At 42.4% G+C, this 24,404-nt stretch overlaps 1 protein-coding gene across 1 annotated transcript in view; it reads right to left on the reverse strand.

Moving 5' to 3' along the window:
• The window catches only part of Sgms1 (sphingomyelin synthase 1), a 281,398-nt gene extending 257,200 nt beyond the window's left edge, over nucleotides 1–24,198 (reverse strand). Inside the window, exon 1 of the mRNA XM_076834575.1 lies at nucleotides 23,948–24,198. The gene's annotated coding sequence lies outside the window, so the exon portion shown is untranslated. The remainder of the gene's footprint in view (nucleotides 1–23,947) is intronic.
• Between the last annotated feature and the right edge of the window lie 206 nt (nucleotides 24,199–24,404).

Below are 24,404 nucleotides of genomic sequence, written 5' to 3' on the forward strand. Positions count from 1 at the left end.
GTTTTTCTTTCTGGTGACCAGCTTCCCTCCTGAAACTGCCCAGGGACCCCAGTCACCAATTACCTCATTAGCATACAAAAGGTAGTCATCACTAGAGATTCCAAGGGTTTTAGGAGCTACAACAAGGAGCAGAGGCCAAATATGTATTTCTTACTGTATCACAATATCACAGTCTCCTTCCAGAAAGGAAGTTTTTCATGTTGTATTTTATTCTACATCATTAATTAAGAGCCTGTGTTTCCCTTGACATGCAGTAAAAGTTCCTCTTCTCTGGCCACTATGTTCTTCTTTTGATTCTCCCCTCTGAAGGGTCTTCAGGAGGCCCTAAACTGGGGGAAGAAAGCTGTTTGGCAAGGCTGGAGATGGAACCCAGGGCCTTCCACGTGCTAGTAAGTGCTTTACCACTGAGTTACATCCCCTGCCCCATTAACTATCTAGTTTTAATCAAACTCTGTTCCCACTACTGAGCTGTTCAACTGTCCTGTCAGCCTAGAAAGTCCCGCACCAACTCTGCTCCTTAAATTTCATTCCAATGAGTACTTCAGATAACCAGCCACTCTGTGGCTCTGCAAATGCAAAGAGAATGTTCTGGTCTTTGTAGGAGTTATTTCTGAATTTATTTGTCCTACCTTGGGTCAGGTACTAAAAGTTCCCTACAGGCCTAGTACTTACTAAGTGACATTTGCATCACTAGTTGAACTTGGCCTGATACTTTTCCCTGCTCCATAGCTGTCTCTCTGCTACATCTGGGCAAAGAGTGAGAAGGCAGCTGAAGGAGATGCCTGAAAGTCCAGGCACTGTCCTAGGCATGAGAGTAGTGACCAAACAGCAAGGTTTCTTGAGCTTAGTCACACAAAAAATGTGAAAAGAAAAATAAATAAATATATATATATATATATATATATATAAATAAATGTACGTATATGTATATAAAGCAAACACATCAAAATGTTAATATCTGATAAAACTAATATTCTCCATATTTTTCTGGACATTTAAAATATTTAATGAGAAAAAGAAATCTCTTATAAGAAAAAAAAGTAAAGCCTATGCTCTCTGGGGGAGAAAACTGACTTTTCAAACTAACTCACTTCCAAAGATTTTTTTATCCAAAGATTTTTGGATTAAAAAAAAATTACTATAATCTATTTTGTTTTTAACATCATGTTTCAGCAGCTGAAAAAGTAATCAGGAAGAAAATGGAAATGAAAAGTTCAGAAATTTAGATTCAACTATACAAATAAAAAGAGATTCTCAGTCTAGACTGTCCATATTTCTACCTTCATATGCCCTGGAACAGCAAATGATAAACAAAAATAACAGAAAATCTTAACCGCTTCCTCATACATTTGTGCCCCAGGAGAGGAAGCCCTGGTAAGATCACATTTACTCTTCACCTACAATGTGCTGGGGATTCACAGATATGATCCCCTAATGAACCTGCAAGATGAGCATTATTATCCCCATTTAACAGATGGGGAAATTAGCACTCAAATAACACAAGTATTTTGCTCAACATCTGCTGGCCCCATTGCTGGTGATTGGTGGAACTTGCATCCAGCTCTGAGTCAGGAGCCTTGGTTTTGTTTTCATTACACCATGATACATGCCTCTCACTGTCTGATACTCCTTCTCTCATTTCTCCTATGCTTCTGGGCTCCACAATTGTGTGAATCTTATAAAGAAATCTCTAACAGGCAGTTCAGGAAATATTTCTAAAATTTCAGAAATCACAATGTTGAGATATACAGTATCATAAACATTATCTTCGAGTGTTAACTCAAGGCAATAAAAAAGTTGATGGGTAAAGAAAACTAAACAATATAATACCTTGAAGGCAAAGGAAACACTACTTTTTTTTTCTTGGCAATACCAGGGATCAAACCCAGGACCTGGAGCACACTAAGTCCTGAGTCCATAATTTTTTTTTTTAATTGAAAAGCCATAACACTTGAAGGGAACTTAAAGACACAATTAGCAACAAATGTGTGAGAGGAAAAAAAAATGGATTCTTAAAGTCATTTTTCTAATGATATATATCTTTAAACACTTATTACTATGAAAGTGCACATCATTTGTCTTTTACATGTAGACAGGCAAGACAAACTAGAGCATGTATCAGCAAATTGAGATTTTAGTATTACCACATTTTCAAAAATTAAGAGCATAAAGTTTAAAATATATACTATCGTTTATTCCAGTAGGAGTTGCATTAACTATTTGGGAAATTAAATACAGAACAGAAAAAAATGAGAAGTCAGATTTAATCTACACATTGACATTTCTAAATGCTGGAGTTTATTTCTAAAAAATAGGCCTATGCACAAAAAAGTGTATGTGTGTGTGTGTGTGTGTGTGTGTGTGTACTTTTTCCTATACTTTCCCATATAGTCTTAAGTTTTAAGAGCATTATTGCTCTAATCATACCCTGGTGGACAGGAAGGAAACTTTTTAGTCAAAACCACATAATAAGGGGCTGGGATTGTGGCTCAGTGGTAGAGTGCTCCCCTAGCATGCATGAGGCACTGGGTTCGATCCTCAGCACCACACAAATGTAAAATAAAGATATTGTGTCCACCTAAAAATTAAAAAAAAAAAAAACTTAAGAATAAATATTTTAAAAAACACACACATAATCAGAACCTTCTACCAGTTGGATCTTCATAATCCTGCCACCCCACTATGTGAGCCTGTATACCACCCCCTACACACACCAGCCCTGCATATACCAGGGCTGAGAGCCAAACCATGGGGAACATTACAGGTGCAACTCAGGCAGAAGTGCCAGGGAGGGAGCCTAAAAGGAACTATCTGGAAGACCAGAAAACTGGAAATGCAGAGAGTCACAAAGACCAAAAAGGGAACAAGAAACAAAAGGAGGGTGTTTGTTCCATGATAGTCAGAAAGGGATGAAGTGCCAACACAGGCTGAAAAGTAATGTCAAATGGCATTCTCAATGGAGGGGTCAGGAGAGAGTCAGATGAAAAGAGGCTCAGGAAAGGTTGGAAGAGAGGCTTGTCAACACAAATGCTCTCAAAACATTTGTTCATATTCCACTTTGGATCATAAGCTCAAGAATGGAGCCTACTTCCCCTCCCACAGTCATGAGCAGTGAAAATATAGGTCACTTAATGTCAATCCACAAGAAGCACATTGCCACTTCAACAGCCCAAGGAGACCCAACTATGACTTAACCTAAGTCCCACAAGGTTTGATTCCACATACCCAAAATCACACCTCTAGTCTGTCACCAAAAGCATAACATAAAACAGACTTCAACCATAAGCAGGCAATTATTTGCCTAGATATCTGATGTGGTGCAAGGTTAGTTCACTACAATCTATGTTTCAGTAAATCCACTACAATCGATATTACAAAAAGGCCCCAATTATCTTTTTTCCCAGAAACACATTTCTCCAATTACGTACTGCATGCTGAAACAAAAAAATTTTTCAGATCGTGATTACAATTATCCTTTGAAATAAAATATTTGACTGATTGCCAAAAGTAACTTAATGTATAAATGCATGACTGCATATTAAACATACATGTTATTTTGCTCCAGAGATCATCTATTTAAATCAAGACTTTTTAAAATCCAGTCCACAAAAAAGAAGAAAGATCAATTAGCTCTACGAATCTAAACAAACAGCTATCAGTAAAGAGCCAAACCCAGGGGTGAGTGTGTAGCTCATTAGTTGAAAGTACAAGCTCGGAATGTATGAGGACCCTGGATACAATGCCCAGCACCAAAAAAAAAAAAAAAAGATCAAACAACTAGAAAATAAAGGTTTATTATAATAACACAATCCACAATGCTGTCAGTACACTCATGGATAAACTCCCCCACCTTCAGATGTGCCTTTAGAAAATGTGGAGAGCCTAAGCAAACAGACTTGACTGGTATTGCATAAAACCACAATCATATTTGATTTTTATCAGGCTATCAAAGTACAAAACATTTCACTTCGATTTCTACAAAATAGGCAGCCAACCTCAATGTCCTACATCTCCACAAAAAAGTAGCTATGAACATGTCGCTGCAGGATGGCAGGCACCACAAAGCCACTGGTCCCTACATGGAGCCAGGACAGAATCTGCTGCTCTATATTCTCGACCAGGCCTCCCCGACCACACAAATTTTGGGGGAAAAAATACAAATTAAAGTCAAGAGTGCTTGCTGTGCAAACACAGCTTGTAGCTCAGAACCTTGGCCCCTGTCCCAAACTGATTATCATCCCTTAACAGAAAGTCCGGAGCTGCCACAGCCGGACAGGCTCCCAGAAAAGCAAGCCACTTAAATTCATATCTGCATACTCAGAAAGGGCTGATGAGAATTTAACCAGCTAAGACTGCACTGAGGACCAAACACTACTGCCAGGTTTTTCTCTCTCTTGAGGTACTGACAGGCAAGAGCTACAGAGCAGAAGATATGAAAACACCAGGCTGTTTTCCAAGAACCCTGACTGGCCTCACTCAAGGCTGCTGCCAAGTTTGCTGGTGAGTCTGCCCTGAAATACTGTAAAACTGCTCTCCTGACCTCAGACAATACTAAAGCCTTCAGCTAAAACCTGTGGAAAGTACTCATGTGTTGTGATGTCTGTGAGGCAGGCACTGCCTTGACCAAACCTGACTAATCACAACAAGGCACATAGTTTTTAAAGCACCTTACCTTTAAAAAACATATTTTTTAAGACTATTGAAAGATGTTTGACTCAAACAGCTATTTGTACACTTAAGTTCAGAGCAGCATTCTTCACAACAGCCAAAAGGTACAAACAACCCAAGTGTCCATCACTAATAATGAATGAATACATAATGTGATATATACATACAATAAACATACATGTATGTACATATAGAAACAAAATGTGATATATACAAAGTGGTATACGCATATAATGGAATATTATTTAACCTTAAAAAGGAAATTCTGATACAAGCTATAATGTGTAATGACCTTGAAAACTAAGTGAAACAAGGTAAGTGAAACAAGTCAGACACAAAAGGCCAAATACTATATAATTAATTTATTCGAGTACACAGAGTAGCCAAATTCACAAAGAGGATGGACTATAGTTGCCAGGAACTGTAGAAAAAAAAAAAATGGGAGTTACTGTTTAATAGGTTGGAGTTTCAGCTTAGAGTGACATGAAAGTTCTGGATAGTGGTAATAGTTGCATAACAAATAAATGTACTAAATACCACTGAATTGCACACTTAAAAATGGTTAAAATTTTATGTTTGTGTATTTTACTGTAATTTTTAAAAATAAAAGATATTGTCCTTTTAAAAACAAATTATAGATTAGGAATTTTCTTAGTCACGTCTTAGAAATATTTTAAAATTATACATACATTCCTGTGTACAGTATATTTAAGAATCCACCCAAATTGTCTTCAGTTTCCATACTTGGCCAAAATCTGATATCCAGTTTCAGTGTGGCAGGCTGAAGAGCTGAAAGTTTCCTTCAAATGTCACTTCTGGCATCCTTGAGTTGGTATATAATCAACGACTGCATCACCATGTAGGTAACCACCACATTCGCATGACATCAGTGATATGAACAAGGTGCATATTAGAATATGGACTGTTAATGTCCCAAAGACTCATTTTATAATGAGAAAATTCCAGAAGTATCCTAGAATAAAAATCTCCTGTTTCTAGGGCTGGGCATGTGGCTCAGTGGTACAGTGCAAGCCTAGCATTGGCAAGGCCCGGGGTTCAACCCCCAGTACCACCAAAAAAAAAAAAAAAATCATGGCAAACAACATGAGCTCAACCCAAGGAATTTTGTCATATACTGTTCACATGCAATGTTCAAAGATGGAATGGCTGGTTACTATGCATTTTAAAAGACTGCTTAAATAAAGGAAGCTGTAACTCTGTACTACATAGATAACAGCACTGAGGTAGCATGCACCCTAACAATATCAAAGAGCATGCTTATTAACAACCAACAGCTTCTTTCAGGGAAAGTAGTCCATCATGGGAACCACAGATGCCTTGAGAGAGCAAACATTTCTCACATATTACCTCTGTAAAGATTTCTCTGTCATTCTTCGCCGGGAAAGATGCTGAAATTAGTGTGCAGACACTGAAAGCCGAGATGCAGATGGAGATTCAGGAAACAGCTCTGTTATCTTGAAAGCCATTATATCGCTCCACTGTCACACTTCTAGAGCCAAGGCTGAAGGACGCATTTTTTCTCCCAACTGGTTGTGTGAAGCAGCAAGTACGAGCAAAAATATCAGGGAAAAATTTGTGCAGAGCAACAATCTCATTTCTGCTTCTGCAATTATCTAGATATATTCTCTTCCAAGCAGTACACAAAGCCAGGGAGCAGGATTACTAAAATGAAACTGCATCATCATCACAAGGAAATCTTCAGGTCCAGAGCTGGACAAAAGACAGGTATTTGACAAAATTCTAATAAGCTGGAGACAAATTACCACTCACAGTGTATTATATTGACAGAGCTAGCCAAAATAATAATACAAAAATAAACAAAACTTAGTCAAGTGTGGTGGCATGTGCCTGTAGTCCCAGCAGGAGGATCACTTGAACCCTGGAGTTCTAGACCAGCCTGGGCAAGATTGTGAGATGCCATCTCAAAAAAAAAAAAAAAAAAAAAAAAAAATTTAATTAATTATAAAAGCTTTGCCTGTCTCCTCCAGCTCTACTCAAAGTCAACATCTGTCCAATGTCATGAACATTCCCACACTGATCACAGGGGCTGTGAAATAAGTTCTATTACCACAACACCAAACTTTCACTATAATTTTAATAATATACTACAAAACTGCTTGAAAAACTTCAGACTTGTATCCCAGAAGTCCATCTGAAGACAAGAAGATTTAACTTTGGCAGTAAAATGTCTTTTAGCATTTCATTTTCAACACTTGGTCAAAATGTTCATTTGGTGCATATCCAACATTTACAGAAAAAAGATCAGAGGGATTTATATACACTAAAATGATAACAGTGGTTATCTATGGGTGATAGGATTACAAATAATCATTATTCTTTCTACTTATACAGTCTTTAAATGAGCAGGAGAAAGAAAATGAATGGGGGGGGGAGAGTAAAAAGAAGGTCAAAAGGAAAGAAGTTTAAACTTAGATTAAAAGGTAACTGCAGAGCAGCCTTGAATAGTCCACACAGGCTGCAGGGCTCCAGGGGGTACCATTCACACAGACCCTAAAACAGGCCCTGCCACCACCCGCTTACACAGAGCTTGCCAGTGCTGGCAGAGAAAAGATCGCTGCAAGGAAGACAGCCTAGCAGTAGAGCACTGATCTACAAGCAGGGTATGACATCTTAATCACTTAAAGCTCTCTAGAAAATCAAGAATTTCAGAACAGACAAATAGCTCCAAACAAGTACACAGAGACACACCTAACATGAACGCACAGAAAACAGAAATGTCTGTTAGGGAGTAGCTCTTCAGTAGTCCTCCTATGAGAATTTTCAAACATTGTTTATGACAAAGTCAACATGGCCTCTTTCCCTAGTATACCAAAGCTCCCCGAGGACAGGAACTGTACCTGCCTAGTTCATCACTGTGTCACCATAGCCAAGTTGGGTTCCTGGATCATATGATCATACAGGCAGCCAGCCAGTACTTTCTCAGCAGGTTTTGTTTTGTTTTGTTTTGTTTTGTTTTTACAAATACAGTACATAGCTAGCCATGATGACACAGGCCTACAGGAGGCTGAGGCAGGAAGATTACAAGTTGAGCTGGGCATCTTAGCTGTCTCAAAACAAAAAAGAGGGGGGCAGTGGGGGTGAGGATATAGCTCAGCAGTAGAGCATCCCTGAGTTCAATGCCCAGTACTACAAAAAAAAAAAAAAAAAAAACAAATACAGCACATACTTCTTTGCCCATCATAATGTTTTTAGAACACTTTTATGATTATTCTTATAGATATTATTTTTAAGGGCTGCCCAGCATTCCACTGTGTGGATGTACATAATTTGCTTTACCAGTCCCCTATCATTGGGTATTTGAGTTTCCAACTTTTCACTATGATAAAGTCTCTAGGATAAATAATGTGCTTGATTATTTTTTAATCTCAACCTCTAAAGGTAAACTATGGGGTCGAAGAGTGTGTAAGTATCTAGCCATCACTCTTAAATGCTACCCTCCACAGCCCTGTCTTGTGGGCAGTGGTCATGACCTTTCCAATTTAAGTCAGCTACTGTGGACTGCTCAAGCAGAAGAATCTCCTAAAACAGGTGCCTTGGACATCAGCAGCCAAAACTCTAAACTGTCCTCTCCAGTCCTGTTTTTGGTGCCATCAGACTCAACAATCTGAGAAGCAGTATCTGCTCCAAGAAGTCCTCTGCTTCTCCTCCTAGTCACTCCACCTCTCTTCTTGCTAGTGGAGGACAAAACTACATGGGCACCTCCCACCTTCTCTTCCACAGTCAGCAGGCCATGAGTGAGGTCAGCTATGTCATTTTGCTTCTCCTGTTTCCTCAGAGGAAAACCTGACCCTGTTCCACCTGCACAACACAGAAATGTCAAGTCTCAGATCACTGCCATGAGGCTCTCGGCAGGGGCTGGCCTCCCTCCCTTTCAGGTAGGCCCTTCCTAATAGTTCCTCTGAAAACTGGGGAAAGAGCCACAAGAAGAAATTCTCAAGGGTACGATTTAAACTCCCAATCCACTTTCATAAAAATGGACCTTTCAGACACCTTCCCAGAAATTTAGTGAGAGCTTTAGATGCCCCACCCCGAAAGATACTCTTAAATATGCACACCCCACATGACCTATGTCATCTCAATGGCTTTCTGAAACCCATCCATGGACCCCAATAACAATCTCTTGGTTCAGAATAAGACCTTCAAACAAATGGCCAAAATGAGGCTTGCGATCCCGAGTGCTCTGATGATCCTGTCTTTCCTTTTAAAAATCAAAGGGCAGGGTTGGGGGAAAGATGGCCATGTTTAGGGCCCTGTGGAAACTTGAAGCACTGCCCAGCCAGCTGCTGGTAACTCTGTAGGGCCTGCCTCTCAAAGTAACTCAAGTATTCCACGCAGATGGCAGCAGTAAAGCAAACATGAATGGCTGGCAGAGCTGTTCCCAGGCACAGGGGAGTCTTTGCCTCCTCTCCACCTACATGCCTCATATTTATTTACTTGATTATTGTCTGCCGGCCCCATTACCAAGAAAACTCCATGTGACTCAGACTCTGCCTTATCTACACCCATAGCCTTAGCTGGAAAGCCCAGTAGTTCTGAAGGCCTAGGCTGGAGACTGAAGCCATTCAGATTCCACAGAGAATAAGGACATTGAACTGCATATGCCTCCATGTACAGAGAACCACAGGGTGAGGAGAGTAAACTGAAAGGCCCGGGGGAACCGCAGTGACAGGCTCTAGGACAAGATCAGGCAGAAACACAGGGAAGGGATAACACAGTCCACAAGGTGAATGTCTTGACTATTAGGGCCAAAAAGCTAGAACAGAAGGACAATACCTGTGTGATAGCTACAAGTGTCCCTCACAGCCCATCTGGTCCAGTGAATGGTCAACACATCACCCCAAGAGAGGAAAGGGAACTGGCTCACCCTCCCTCTCACACTTTGCTACCTGAACAACCGTGGAATGCCACCTGGCACCCTGCAGCACCACCAAGGATCTTCATACAACAATGTTTGTAACACAGTGGTTATTATTTCCAGTTCACAGAAGAAAAAGCCAGTGCCCCAGAAGGGCTTAAACCCAAGTGCTCGGCTCTTTCTGAAGCTCCCCAGGTGGCTTTCAGAATCAGAGACTTAGCCCTCACCTTTTCAGCTCCTGCTACCCAGAGGAACCTTGCTGTCCCACCACCTCACAAATGGCAAAATGTATTACAACTTCACAGGTGTACCTAGGCCGCCAGGCATGCCTGTCCCCACTCCCCTTACCCTATCTCAGGTGGCCAGGACAGCCTACCTTTGGCTGACAGCCATGGATCCTCCCTCACAAAGTGTTTCTTTTACAATCCTCTCTTGGTCCAATGGCCTTCTCCAGCAAGCCAGGCAAGCCCCCTCTGCCTTCTCCACTGGCCTGTGCACCTTCACTCCAGCTGAGGGCTCCACCTCTCCTCATCCCCTCTCCTCTTTGCTCCCAGTTTCCTACGATAATAATCTTCTCTTTTGGCCTCTGGCACACTCTTACCCACCCCTTTTCAGACCATGGCCCAAGCTGGAGCAGAACCTCCCTGCCGATCCAGCCATTATCTTCTCAGATATCTGCTGCTGTCTAACTGTCCCTTTGACTGACCCTTCCTACTGCTTTAGGGGACACTTTTCTAGAGGTTTGATTACCATCACTCTGTCCCCAGGGCTTTTTTCTACAAACCCAACATTTAATCTGTGGTTCTTGGGAATTCCATTCCTAACTTATCCATCATCCAGGGCCTGGTTGATCTGAGAGTCCCCACCCAACCCCCAAACTTAGGTCAGTAACAACGGCCCTGGATCTCTGTGCATTTAGACAGTATATCTGAACAAACATAACCAATCACAACCTTCAAAATACAAACATCTGAAGAATCAGCCACTTATTCCAATTTCTATAAAGTGGTTTGGAATGAAAGAAACTAAATAGGACCGAAGAAGGCAGTACTGACATAAGCTTTTCTTTCTTTTGCTTTTTTTTTTTTAATATTTTTAGTTATAGATGGACACAATACCTCCATTTTATTTATTTAATGTGATGTGGAGGATCAAACCCAGTGCCTCACATGTGCTAGGAAAGCATTCCACCACTGAGCCACAAAACCAGTCCTTCTTTCTTTTTCAGGACTTAGAAGGGAACCCTGGGCCTCACACATGCTAGGCAAGTGCTCTACCACTGAGCTATCTCCCCCGTCCTTTTCATTTTATTTTGAGACATGGTCTCACTAAGTTGCTGAGGCTGATCCCAAACTTGAGATCCTCTTGCCTCAGCCTCCCAAGTGGCTAGGATGACATGGTGCCCTGCTTAAGCTTCTTTTTGTTTTTAATCAACAACTGAAGTTGTGGAGTCCATGAGCCAGGCTTTTCAGAAGTGTACCCTAATCACAGGAGTTATGGAATCTGGGGAGTAGATGGAGAGTTGGAGTTAGAGATCCATCAGTGGATAGGGAAAGGAGGCCCACTTGTGCCCAGGTCACTAGGTTGGTTGACGTACCTCAGGCTGCACATTATTTGTAAGGTTTACTAGAGAGAAGACAGGAGAGAGGGAAAAGAAAACAAGAAAATGGAACCATTAAAGGAAGCAGAATTTAGTACTTAGCCCAAAATTGGGAAATAAAACAAAACTTTGTTTTTCATAAAATTTTTTGAACTTTTTTATTTGTTTTAATTAGTTATACACAGCAGTAGAATACACTTTGATATATCATATATAATGGAGTATAATTTCTCATTCTTCTGGTTGTACCTGATGTAAAATCCCACAGGTCCTATAGTCACATATACACATAGGGTAATAATGTCTGATTCATTCTACTGTCCTTCCTATCCCCATGCCCCCTCCCCTCCCTTCACTCCCCTATTCCTAATCCAAAGTACCTCTATTCTTCTCTAGCCACCCCCCTCATTGTGAATTAGCACCCGCATATCAGAGAAAACATTCAGCCTTTGGTTTGGGGGGACTGGCTTATTTCACTCACAATGTATTCTCCAGCTCCATCCATTTACCTGCAAATGCCAAAAAAGCTGTTTTATAGGATAGAAAGTCACTAACCTTCTCCAGGTTTCACATTCCTAGGAAATGGATACAATTTAGCCACACTTTAAAAGACAAATTTTTAAGAGACAGAACATCCACATTTTATGATTAGGATGCTCGTATGACTGATTTCCCAGTTGTTTTTGGTGCAGCCCCCAATTCCCCCTTACTGTGGGTCCACCCCTTATAGCACCCATCTTCCTAGACTCCTCTCTGTCCTCCTAGTTAGCTCATTAAAAATGGAAACCCCATGTGACTTTCACACCTAAAGCAAGAACAACTAATAATTTAAAAAGAAAAAGAAAAAAGAAAACCCCCAAAAGAGCCCTTCCGGATCCATCAGCATTATCCGATGTCACCCAGTTACCTTCTGTGCACTCTGCTGACATGGGGAGCCTGCGCTCCCTCCTGCAGGTGACATTACCTGTAGATACATATATCTGTCTCCCTCGAGCCCCCATTATGGCTTGGATCTGAAATGTCACACAAAAGCTCATACATTAAAAGCTGGGTCCCTGATGCAGAGGTATTCAGAGGTGGGGGATCATGATGAGTGGATCGTGAGAGCTCTGACTTCATGGATGGATTAATCACTGATGAATTCATGGCTAAAGGGCTACTGGGAGGTGGTGGGAACTTAGGAGTTGGGGCCTAATCTAAGGAAGGTAGTCACTGGGAACACACTTTTGAAGGGTATATGCTTGCCCCTGGCACCTTCCTCACTCTGCTTTCTGACCACCATAAGATCAGCAGTTTTGATCCACCACATGCTCCCCACCATGATGTTCTGCCTCACCAAAGGTCCAGAAACAATGGAGCCAAGTGATTATGAACTGAAATCTCAGTAAGCCATAATAGATCTTTCCTCCTTTAAGTTGATTTTCTCAGTTATTTTGTCACAGTGACAGAAAGCTAACTAACAGCCCTCAAGGACCCAGACCCCATCTCACCATCTCAAAGCTCGCCAGGGAGCCTAAGCCATAGCTGACTTTCATATCACAGTGATGATAACCCAGGATAGAGAGGAACCCAGAAATGTTAAATCAAGACTCATCAGCAGTATGAGGTAGCATAGAGTGCTTCCCATTTTAGAAAGATTTATTTTCATTTTGCTATTTGTCATCCTCCCTGCCATAGACTAAAGGCAGGGGAACTTTCTGTACATACCACTTACCCCCTTAAGAGACAACAGCATGTTCACTACTGTTGTAAGCTCCACATTATAAAAAAGACCAGACTCCCGCTCCTGCACAGGCTTCTGCAGCCTTCTGTCTTCCCTGGCAATCTCCCCCTCCTCTTCATTTGGCCACATCCCCTCACCAAGCAAGTAAGTTATGTAAGCTGCCAGGGTCCCAGGAGAGCCTGGACAACAAACCCAGAAAAAAAACTAGACCAGTGATTATTCCCAGATACAAGTGACTTATACTATTCTCCTCTGAGTTAATCCTAAATGCAGAAGTCCTATATTCTTCAATTCTCAAAGCTCCTCATTCCACAGTTGGGTTTGTTGGTTGGTTGGCTCGGTGGTAGTCGGGATGAAACCCACTGAGCCACATCCTCAGCCCTTCTTATTTTTATTTTGAGACACAGTCTCTCTAAGTTGCTGAGGGCCTCACTAAGTTGCTGAGACTGGCCTCAAACTTGTAATCCTCCTGCTTCAGCCTTCCAAGTCACTGGGATTACAGGCACAAGCCATTGCACCTGGCTAATTCCAGTTTTATATTAACAACTATTCAGATAGAAAAAAATACAGTCTGAAGGACAAAACAGTAAACCTGCTGTAATAGTCACAACTGCACATATTTCTGGGCACTTGTATGTCTGGGGGACATACCAAGCTTCATACCCAATGGCATCTATCTTATATCACAGCAGCTGGGAGAGAGGTACCAAGCTCATTTTTCCTTCAAACACAGTTTTCCACTATCATTAAATCAAACAATATTATCTTCTGCCACTCCACTGTCAGGCTGTGTATCTAAATACAATTTAAATTTTCCTGTACCTAAATGGATAAATGGTGGACAGAAAGACTTTCTCCCCACTTTGACCAATGGAACAGGGGATAATGAAATGAAAATAAATCAGGCCATCTTGCTAAAATGGTATGCACCAGCTGGCACTTGATACTGATGAGTCTTGACTTACATTTCTAGGTTTTCTTTCCACCCTGGATGATCAACACTCCTAAACCATGTCACAAACACTGGTGAGCAGGGACAGAAAGTTTCTGCTCTGCACTGGTTCACTCTGCCGTCCTAGATGTACAGGAACCCATGGGTTCAGTTTTTATTTCATGAGCTGGAAAGCACTTCCAATTTCTAACTCTGATTTCATCCACCTGACTGTAACTAGAACTAGGAGCAGTTGGCCCTTAGCTGACATAAGTATTGCTTATGGCAGGGGTTCTCAAAGCATGACCCCAGACCACCAGCAGCAGCACCTGAGGACTTGCTAATATGTGATCTACTGGCTGCCATCTGCCATAGCAACTTGCTTCAGAAACTGTGGGTGTTGGAGCCCAGCACTGGGTGTTATAACCAGTCTTCCAGGTGATTCTGATTCATGGTGAAATCTGAGAACCATTGACTTAGGCTGATAAACATCCAAGGTCACAGGAACACCCAGCTGGGCTAACCTGTGTAGCATGGTTCTTTTATGTAACTCTGCTGGTTCCTCACCAACAGTCCTACTCAGTTTTGCCAACTGGCAAAGGCCCCAAACACTAACCTCCTTCAGAACATTCCTTCTCCTATTTTCTCAGGCAAATTACTTGTGTTTCACGCTCCTGTCTCCAAAAACAGAGATGGTAACATCCATTTCACAGGGTCAAGGACTCAAAGTGTCAGGGATGTGGTTAGCCTTCAGTAAAGTAAATTCCTAAGATTAATACACCTCTACCAGAAGATCTAATCAGAACTAGGAACAGAGCAAAACAAAACTTGTTCCCTGTACACTCTCCACCTCACTTTTTACACCCACTCCATTCCAGAGCTCTGAATGAGGACATCCAGAATGGCAAAGACTTCACCTGGCTCCACTGTCTATCAAGTATTTACTCCTTCTGTATGCAGTCTGAGTTATCTAATGCTTGAAAAAGCCCAGAACATAGGACCAAACAGCCTCCAACCAGGTCTTTCTGGACAAAATTCAACCGATCTGGTTGCATAAAGCCTCACACACCTCAAGAGAGGTACAGGAACATGGTGAATATTATCAAGAGGTCATAATAACAGCTCACATTTACATCGTGTTTACCTTATGCTATAGTTTCCATCTTAAATGTCCCCAAAAGGCCCAAGTGTTACAGACTTAGTCCCTAGACTGTGGCCCTATTGAGAAGTGGTACAATCTTTAAGAGGCATAACATAGTAGAAAGAAGTTAGGTCACTGGGGACGTTTCCTTGGAGTGGATTTGGGGACTCCAGCCCCTTTCTGTCTCTCTTTCCCCTCCTGGCTGCCCTAGGGTAAGAAGCTTCCTCTGTTAGGCACTCCTGCCATGATTTACTGCCTCACCACCATCAAGCAACCCAAGAGCCAAAATTTTCCACCTTAAAAGTTGATTATTGGGGCTGGTTTGTGGCTCAGCAGTAGAGCATTTGCCTAGCATGTGGGACGTACTGCGTTCAATTCTCAGCACTGCATATAAATAAATAAAGATCCATAAACAACTAAAAAAATTATTAAAATGTTGATTATTTTAGGTATTTTGTCACAGTGATGGAAAGATAACTGACATACCTTATTAACTATATCCTCATAATAACTCCCTAAAGATCTGGGGAAACTGAGGCATGGAAGGTCTATATAATCTACTAAGTGGCACAGCTCCTATATAGTGAGACCAAGATCCAAACCCAGGCATTTTAGCTCCATAGTCAGTGCTCTTAACCATCATACTAGAAGAAAGAAAGCTTTTACCTAGGTATCAACTAGCCACTTATCACTGATCCCAAAACATTGATTTTTCAAGACACACTGGGCACAATATCCAGTGCCATGGAGTTCAATACTAGGCCCTCAGGGCCCCTAACAGAAATGCTAATTATACTTGGCTTCTTCCCCTTCTCTCCTCCCTAATCTAATTCCATGCAAGTCAAATGAAAACTCACAAAGCAGGATTCCTCTCCTCTCATAACTCCCCTGGCACCGCACCACTTAACCCTAATTATATACCATCTGTCACATAGAGTTCTCTAATTGCTTCCTGTACATTAACCGTATATTCCTCCCCACTCTACTGCAAAATTCCTTGGAAGTATCCATACTTTCTGCGAAACCCAACAAAACCAGGCAAAAGTATGGGTTTGCATATGTAGACTTGGAGAGTGTTAGTTAACTGGCTGGCTCATTAACTTTGCTTTCCTGACACTTCTTTGTTATCAATCCTCAAAGGCAGATAAATGTATGAAGTTTGTGCTATTTAAAGCCAGTGTTAGGGGAGGCATGACATCAACAATCACTGAGTAACAGGTCTGTTTTAAGATCTGAACTCCAAGCATCCCCTACATTATCTCTGCAAACCCCTCAGCAGCCTCAGAGGGCAGGTGCTATTATCCCAGATTGAGGAGGGAAGAAAGAACTTGAGACAGGGGGCAGTAACTTGACCAATGTCACTCAAGGTTAGTGAATGAAGAAAGGAGATTCTTAGAGTCAGGTGCACTGGTGCACACTTGTAATCCCAGCACTCAAAAGGCTGAAGCAGGAGGATCATTTGAGCTAAGCAGTTTAAGACCAGTTTGGGCAAATACAGTGAAACCTTGTCTCAAAAAAGAAAAAAGAAAGAGGAAAGGTGATTTTAAAAGACCCGTCCCAAAGCCCCTACTCTGCGTACCTCCAGGGCAGGGAATAAGGTGCCCAGACTCATTCTCCTCAAAATAACACATTACCTTTGTGTTTAAAAAAAAAAAAAAAAAAATTATCAAAAGTTTATAAGCTTGAGGTATAACTCAGTGATATAGGACAAGCTTAATATGCATGAGGTCCATCCCTCCCCACGAAAAAAAACTTATCGTGACAGAGAAAATATAGACTCTCTGACTTTGTATAGAAGTTTTAAAAAGATGTGATGATGACTATGTTCATGGATAAAATTACAATATCAAGACAGAAAAGGTATCAGTTCTGCCCACAAAGAAAGGCTCATCCTGACATATTAACATGCTGTAAAGCCACAAAAAAGAAATAAGAATTTGGCCTAGAAACAGAGGACTAGAATAGAACAAAGGGGGTGGGGGACAGGGCACGACACGACCACAGATCCCTTCGAGGAATCTCAAAATCAGCAGGCTTTTACTGGAAACAGTTTCAGAGTTGGGTGATGAAAAAATGTTCTGGAGATGGATAATGGAATGATGGCACCACAATGTTAATGTACATAATGCCACTAAATTCTACACTTTAAAATGGCTAAATGATAAGTTTGTTTTATTTATGTGTATATAAATATATATAAATAGATACACTTATTTTATATAAATATATGTATGTATTTTATATAATATTTTATATAAATATATGTAAATAAATATACTTACATATTTACATATATTTATATAAAATTCTAGAAATGCAAACCACAGTGGTTGCCAGAGTCTAGGGACAAGGAGGCTCAAGGAAAGTTCTGGGTTTATGGAATGCTCTGCATCTTCACTGTGGTGGTTTCACAGGTATAAACATCTGTCAAAAAATAATCAAATCAAACACTTCAAATGGATTCAGTTTGCATATGTAAATTATAATTCTTAAAAATATTGAAAAAATAAACTTGTATGTATGGGGGAACCTAGTATATGATAAAAGTTGCTCACCAAAAACAATTAAGGAAAAAATACACTGTTTAATAGATGATTTGGGAAAATTGTCCCACAAAATAGAAAGGGAAAAATAAAGCTGATTCTTTCCTTATGCTATATATAATAAACCTTCAATAGATCAAAATCCTCAATGTTAAAGACGAAATGGGAAAGCTGATAAAATACAGAACATCTTCTACTCTTAGGGTAAGAAATACTATACTAAGACTCCTAAAGTACAGTAATGGTTTGGAGCTATATGAAAACTAAAAATTTCTAAAAGTTATCACTGATAAAGTTAATAGACAGGTGACAGGATGGGGTTAACATCTATAATACACAAGAAATATCTGCAAATCATTTGCATTAGAAAATAAGACAATGGTTGGTCAAAGAAATTGTCAGACCTAAAAAATATATTTAAAAATCCCCGGGGCTGGAGATAAAAGCTCAGTTGGTAGAATACTTGCCTAGCATGCAAAAGGCCTTGGGTTCAATTCCCAGCACCACCAAAAAAAAAAAAAAAAAAAAAAATTAGAAAGATGGCTGATATCAAACACTCACAAAGATGTGTGAAGTCATTCCTCCTGCACTGATGTGGAACTGTAAACCAGCTCAACAACTCTGGAGAATAATTTTGGAGCATTTAGTAAAAACAGGTTTGCTGGTACTCTGTTACCCAGCCATCCCTTCCTGGGTACTGTGTACCTTAAAGCAGTGGTTCTCAAATTTTCCCGTGCATAAGAATCTCCAAGTTGGGCATGTCAGAACACAGATGAGTGGGGTCTGCCCGGAGTTTTCTACTAGAATCTACATTTCTAACATATCCCCAGGTGATGCTGATGCAGCTGGGTGTGGTCCACACTTTCAGAATCATTTCCTTAGAGATATTCTCATACAGATAATTAAGAGAATGCACACAGGATGCTTATTACAGTTTTGCTAGTGGCAGCAGGAGTGGTGGTGAGTTAAGCATCCATCACTAGGGAAATGGGTAAAGTAAAAGCAAAGGACACACATCAGACCACCCCTACAAACCAGCAACCATGGCAATGCACTGGAGAAATCTATCCTAATATAGATCTCACAAATAAAATGCTGAAAAATTCTTTCCACTTTCAAGAATGCCTGAAAACTTCCACATTAAAAAGTTCTAATGTTGAACGAAAAAGAAACAGAATGAAATCTATGGCACAGTATCACTTAAGCAAATAAAAACCACACAAAATAACCCAACATCTTTAACAGAACACATGCATACCCAAGAACCTAACACAGAGAGAAAGCGCCTATGGCAGACAGAAGAATGGAGTGGGAATGAATGGGGAAAAGATAAAATAGGCACTGGGTTTTACATAGTGAGAAGATCTGGTACCAAGAACTGGGAATGGAAACTCAACTCTCAGCAACCAAGTTCTCTAAATCCTCTCTCACCTGCCTTCACACACAACAGCTGCTTCAGTTCAAGCCCCAATAGCTTTGCATCATTCAGGGGAAGATCAGCTGACCCCTGAAAGTGGGGGCAAATCTTTTCCAAACCACAAGCATGGGCTCATTTCCAGCCCCTGAATCCAACCTGCTACTGAACACTAATGTTCCCTCTTTGACACACTAGTTTTAAAAGAAGCTGGGGTTCTTGGGTTTTGGAAAAGGGTGTGTGTTTTCTACATCTGTCTGTGTCTCCTTTTGCCTGTGTGTGACTCTGTGTCTTTGGATCTGTGTGTGTCTGTATTTGCATGTCTATTTGGCTATCTGCTATATCTGCAGCTAGACATAAAGAAGACTCCGCAGGGGACAAAGCATTCCAGTGGAGTCCAAGTCACTCTTCAGTCATTCAATTAGGTTTTAAAGAAACCAGAAGTCACAAATCACAAAACCAAGCCATCTTTCTGCCCAACCCTCCTGCCCTCTCTTCTTTATTCTCCCCTCCCTTAGTCCTGTCTCCCCACTCCCACATCCAACTGGATTGATCCAAAATAAGGTCCTCATGTGATTAGGTAGCTTAATGTACAAACTTTACAGCAGAACTCTTGGAATAGAGTAGCTGTGAGTAAATAAGCATTTATTTATAACCAAGAGGCTTTAACAGAAAAGTCAGAATCCTTAAGACCAGCATATCATGAATATTCTTCCAAAAGCAAATGTTTTGACTAGTTACTAACCAAAATTAGCAAAGGCAAAGCCATCTATAAACTCTCTGTCCCACAGTGGGGCACTGATCAGAGTTTTCCAAGAGAAGCTAAACAGTGAACTGGCAGGAAAGTGTATGGGACAACTAAAAACTACAAATCATTAACATTGGGCAGGGTGGCACATGCTTGTAATCCCTAACAGTTCAGAAGGCTAAGGCTTAAGGATTTCAAGTTCAAAGCCAGCCTCAGCAACTTAGTGAGCCCCTGTCTCAAAAAAAAAAAAAAAAAAAAAAGGCTGGGGATACGGATCAGTGGTAAACTGGGTATGGCTCTGGATTCAATTCCTGGTACCAAAAAAAAAAAAAAAGGAAATCATTACCAAACTTATGTGACAAAAAGCAACAGATCATTCTGACAACAACTTTCAATAAGCAAGCCCAAGTCAGAAAAATATGTATTTATAATAGCTAAACAAATTGAAGAAGGAGAAGAAAGGCAAAGATAGCGGGCAGAAGAGTGATCCCATGCCTCCCTAAAGACTGAGGCATGTAACCCCAGGTACAAACAACCCAGAATTTTTATTCTCAGAATAACTGCATCATTCCTACAGCAGCACTTTACATTAGATGGTAAAGTGTTAGGAATTCTACAGAGCTTCCCTAAAATACTTTGTAGAAAATGAAGTTTCATAAATTAAAGTATATTTGATATGCACTAGTGTTATGGGGCATGGGATCTTTCTCAAAACTGAGGCCTCGCTTCAAATCCCAACTCTGGTAGTAAGGCCAGAAAGACTTCAGACATGCTGCTCAGAGTTTATTAGAAGGCATAGGAAAGGGGAAAGGGGGACACTCAAGGGAAAGAGTGGGTCCTCTCAGAATATGGTGTGTTCTTCCTGCTCTCCAGTTTTATAAGGTTTCCAGGGACGTTTCCAAGGAGTACCCCCACGTCTGCCATTTGATTTTTAAGTGACAACAGGATGACATCAGACTTTCAAGTCCATAATGAGCATGAAACTCTAGGTCACTTTGGCCCATGCAGACGAGTTCCAATTGGAACCTGTTCTTGGAGATTTTATGGTTAAGAGGAATTATCCTTATCTTCCCAAGTTATGGGATCTGGTCTGTGTAAGGGTCTCAAAAGTCCCACCCTTCAGGGTAACTTGTGTTCTTTTTATCAGCATTTTAGACCTGCATTTCTCCTACAGGTAGTTTGCTGAGGAATGTAACATGTCTGCCAATGTAAGCCAAGCAGACTGCAGGCAAATTGGTTTTTTTTAAAAAAAAAAAAGAAAAGAAAAGAAAAGCATATGGAGTTTAGCACAATGGGCTCAATTTATAGAATTATTCCTTCTACATCATGTTCCCACCAATCACATCTGTCTATTCTCCTATTCTCTATCACCAGGAGCACTTTTAGTTAAAAAAAAAAAAAAAAAAAAAAAAAAATTACTGATAGCTAGTATACAAAAAGAGTTCTTTGGATTTCCATAGAATAATTAGCAAAGTACACCCATTTTTCTAGGCAAAGTGCAGGATCTTCCACAAGTTGAAAGAGAGAGATTTATCAAGAAAAATTAAAGAATTGTATTTTCAAGTAAAATTGAATGTCAACACAGGGAATTAGATATTATGAAAACATAGTTTTTTAAAAAAAAGTATTTATTTTTTAACTTCTTTTAGTTGTAGATGGACAGTATGCCTTTATTTTATTTATTTATATTTATGTGGTGCTGATGATTGAACCCAGAGCCTCACATGTGCTAGGCAAGTACTCTACCAATAAGCCACCAACCCCAGCCCAAAAAAGTCTTCATTTTAATCTCAAGTATGCTTTATCACTGAGCTATATCTGCAGACCTTTTTATTTTACTTTGAGACAGGGTCTCATAAATTGCTAAAGCTGGCCTCATGTTTGTTATTCTCCTGCCCCAGCCTCTGGAGCTGCTGGGATTATAGGAGTGTGCCACTATGTCCCCTCCCCCACCCCACCCCGCCCACCCCGCTTTTTTTTTTTTTTTTTTGCATTGCTGGGGATTGAATATAAGGCCTCATGCATATTAAGCAAATGCTCTACTACTGAGTACATCTCCAGTTCCTAAACATACTTCTTTAAGTTTCAACATATAGACATTGTCATATATTCTTTACTCTATAAATGCTGAAGAGAGAACCCCATTTGTAAATGTAAAAACACATGAGGAATATGGATATTAATAAGCTCTTCTATTAGAAATTTTTTTTAATTTCAGCTGAATAAACATTTATTGAGTATACAAGTCAGATACTGTGCAAAATGATAGGGATTCTCCAATGAATAAGACACTATCTTAATGCTTCTCTTTAATACCAATTTAATGCATGCCTTGAATTAATTTTCAAAAAAGTTTCTGTGTATTTATCAACAATGAAAAGTTACAGAACTATATTTTACTAAAAACATAAAGTTTTACTTTCTGAAGCAGAAAAAAAGGGGAAAGGCTGCAGCTTAAACTGTATGATAGTAGCTGCCACCTCCTGCTACATAGGTCTCACAGTTGAAGAGACTCAAAAATATACTACATAATTTAAGAGAAGCAATAAGGAAACTCAAAGGCCCAGGGCTTGCATACCTAAACAGGAAGCAAGATAAGGAAAGTAAGCCGCTACAGGCAGAAGGCAGCTCCTGGAGTCTCCCCCACAGCTAACACCTCCAACAGCAGGCTCAGGCTCTGCTGCCCTGCTTGCCTGCCTGCCTGCTTGCTGGGCCAAGGCAAGGCAGAGCTGGAAGGCTGCCACCTGCTGAATCACCAAACATCCCTGGGCTTCCCTTGAAGCACTGACCAGACAGGCACCCAACCCCCGCCTGGTTTCTCCCATGGACATCTTACACCCCGACCAATGAAACGCCCAGCTCTCTCCCCTTCGGCTCAGGCCAAAACAGTAGGCAACCCCATTACATCAAGACTGCCCCAGGCAACTCCCATTGCATTCCTACGTCACCAATCCCACTCCTCTCTTTCTGCCCACTCAGTCCCTCTGAAAACCCCAGCGCCAGAAGGCATAGGGAGTTCACAGCACACCGTGACGGACATTCACCACTTTCACAGGCAGCCAACCAGAAACACCCCCGAATCTGACAGCAAAATAACCTGTCCAAACAGCTTAAAGGTCCAGAAAGGTAAATGTCAGAAGAGCTAAAATAGAAGGCTAGCTCCGTACGTAGAAAATAAACTTCCCTTTCAGGACCACTCTTTTTCCTTTTGGTTTCATAAACGTGTGTCACTTAAGTCTGTACTGTCTGAAGGTGAAAAGAAACATCTGAGAAGCACCTGCCTGGATTCTCTTCGCTCCCTCCGTCCACAGCAACCCCCATCCCGATTTTTACTAGCGACACCCAAGAGGGAACAAGCCTTAACCAGAACGCGCTAGGCTGAATCCGTTAGCAGGACCAAGGCACCGCACCGGCCCACCAGAGGAAACCACAAGCCCGAGTTTGGGTTAACACGGTCGAGAGGCAGCTGGTGCTGCTGCTTTGCCCTTGACAAGTCGCCTGGGAATCTCAGGAACCCTTTCATTCACTGGGCAAGCAGCCTCTGGGAGAGACTGTCCAGTTCTGAGCTGCACCAATGGCCCCTCCAGGCCTCACCCCTTAACACCCTGACTCAATGGGGGCAACCCTGCGGAGTTTCAGAGCCGCCCGCGAGCCTGGGGGATGTTACGCGGCGTGGGGAGAAGGGACTCGTTCCTTGGGGGTCCCACCTGTTATGTCGTCGGGGGACATCGAGGTGGAGATACCCCGAAACCGTGGGCGCCTAGCCGGCTGCGATCTGGCTAGAAGTACCAACTGTCACGCCGCCGCTTGGGCTGTGGGGGTGGGGCTGTGATTTGGGGTCGGGCCCAGAGCCGCTCCGGACCCCGGCGGGCCACTACCCGGAGGATCCTCGCCTCCCAGTTCTCGGGCCCCGCCACTGTCCGCTTGCCCAGATATGACATCAAGCAGCCTTTCCAGCAAGCAGCACCTCTGAAAAGGTGCCCACTGATGCCTGCACCATCTTCCCCTCCCCAGCCGGGCTGGGGAGCCCGGCCGGCGGCCCGCCCCCTCCGAGCTGGGATCCTAGCCGCCGGACCGCCCTCTGCGCCCACCCTCCGGGAGCGGCAGCGCTGGGGGAGTGCCCGCCAGGTACGCGCGCGGCACCGTGCGGGCTGCGCTCACGCCCCCTCGCCCCAAGGCTGCCCAACTGCCGCTCCCCGGGGTCAGGCCCACCCGCGAGACCGGTGTCCGATCGGCCCCCGCGACCCGGAGGCCGGCTCTCTGCCCCCACCCCACGACTCACTTGCACCGGAGTCGCTGCAGCCGCCCGGAATTCCGCTCGCTGATCCCCCAGCCGCGAAACGAAATCCGGGGCAGGGCAGCGTCCGGGCTCTGCACGGGATCGCGCTCTTGGACCGGCCTGCCAGGAGTAAGGGACTAGCAACCTGCCCGGACCGGCCCTTCCCACTCCCGTCCTGACCGCCGCCGCTGCCCCGGCCGCTGCCTCGCTGGTGCGAACGCTTCCGACTTGCCACCGCGAGCCTCCCGGGCTGACGAGCATGCCCAGTCCGCGGCCCGAGCCGGCCCGGTTTCCCGCGCGACCCGAGTCCGCTCCTCCGGGTGTTCACGGCGGCCGGGGGGCGGGCCTGGCCGGCCAGGCGGAGTCCGCGGGGGGCTCTTCCGGGGACCCGGGGGGACCCGCACCGGACTGCAAGCCACCGGGTGATCGGGATTTGGGCTTCATTTATTTTACTTTCAAG

This window comes from Callospermophilus lateralis, chromosome 15 (assembly GCF_048772815.1).
Source record: "Callospermophilus lateralis isolate mCalLat2 chromosome 15, mCalLat2.hap1, whole genome shotgun sequence".
Taxonomy (NCBI): Eukaryota; Metazoa; Chordata; class Mammalia; order Rodentia; family Sciuridae; genus Callospermophilus; species Callospermophilus lateralis.